Genomic DNA, 1,742 nt, shown 5'->3' with positions numbered 1-1,742 from the left:
AGACATCAAAGCTCAGGGGATCTCAAGGGACTGTTCCGAGAAGAGATTGGGAGGGCTTGGAACAAAGCTGCCTTTCACGTATCAGCCTCACAAGCATTGTAAGGCGTTTTCACTGGGAGGGCTCAGCCTTACAGCAAAGCCCTGATTTTAACCTACGTGTCTTCCTCTAATCAGGCAGTTAGTCACCCATCTTGGTCAGGGCAGAGAGCGCACAGGGACGTGTTCCTGCCTGATTTCCCGCCAGGGCATGCTATGGAGTCTTCCCAGGGCGTAACTTAAAAACTAAGATAGTCTTTGTTTTAATGTAGTCCAATTTATCAAGTTTTTCCTTATGATTTGTGTCCGATTAAAGAAATTTTTGCCTAGCCTAAGTCCAGAGAGATCTCCTGTTTTCTCCTTTAAGCTTTATGGTTTCATCTTTCGCTTTACTAGTACGCTTGTGGCCCATCTTGAATTAATTTTTGTGTGTGCTGTGAGCAGAGGCCTAGGTTCATCCACTGCTCCCAAAGGACATCCACTTGCCTTGGCATCATTTGCTGAAAAGACCATCCTTTTCCTATCCTATATAATAAAAGAATAATATGCAAATTGACCCTAGCAGCAGAATGACCAGGAACGACCAGTTGCTATGATGTGCACTCACCACCAGGGGGCAGATGCTCAACGCAGGAGCTGCTCCCTGGTGGTCAGTGCACTCTCACATGGGACCCCTGCTTCGCCACAAGCTAGGCTGACAGCTGATGTCCGATTGTGACAGCTGAGGCCCATTCCCCTGGGGAGTAAGAACATTCCTAAGCTGGCAGGTGGACATTCCCCGAGGGTTCCTGGGCTATGAGAGGGTGCAGGCTGGGCTGAGGGACCACCCTGAATGCACAAATTTTTGTTCACTGGGCCTCTAGTTGAATTATAATGGTGCCTTTGTGGTAAATCACCATACATGAGTGAGTCTACTTCTGGATTCTCCATTCTGTTCCTCTGGTCTTGTGTCTATCCTTGCACCAACAATCATAGTATAAATTTAGAATGAATTGTATTAAAACTGAAGCACTGAATAGAGGGGATCCATTATATTCATCTCTCTCTAATCTCCTCTTTATTCCAGGAAGCTGAACATTTGAGGAGGAAAAAGAATTATCCTATACTAGGGGCCCGGTGCATGAAATTCATGCACTGGGTGTGTGTGTGGGGGTGTCCCTCAGCCCAGCCTGCCCCCTCTCACATACTGGCAGCCCTCAGGCGTTGACCCCCATCACCCTCCAATCGCAGGATCGGCCCCTTGCCCAGGCCTGAAGCCTCAGCCAGAGGCGTAGACCCCCATCACACTCCGATCGCCTGATCAGCCCCTTGCCCAGGCCTGACGCCTCCGCCAGAGGTGTCAGGCTTGGACAGGGGACCCCCATCTCCCCCCGATCACTGGCTCTGGCCCCCGCCCAGGCCTGAGACCTCTGGCCCAGGAATCATGCCTGGGCAGGGGACCCCCATCTCCCTCTGATCGCTTGCTCCACCCCCCGCCCAAGACTGACACCTCTGACCCAGGCTTCAGGCCTGGGCAAGGGGACCATCATATCCCCCCAATCCCTGGCTCCGCCCCCCACCCAGGCATGATGCCTCTGGCCCAGGCATCAGGCCCAGGAAGGGGACCCCCCAACCCCCCGCCCAGGCCTGATGCCTCGGCCAGAGGAGTTGACCCTCATCACCTTCCGATCACCAATCACCGGATCGGACCCCTGCCCAGGCCTGAG

This window comes from Myotis davidii, unplaced genomic scaffold (assembly GCF_000327345.1).
Source record: "Myotis davidii unplaced genomic scaffold, ASM32734v1 scaffold1171, whole genome shotgun sequence".
Taxonomy (NCBI): Eukaryota; Metazoa; Chordata; class Mammalia; order Chiroptera; family Vespertilionidae; genus Myotis; species Myotis davidii.
Note: the sequence above shows the minus strand (reverse complement) of the source record.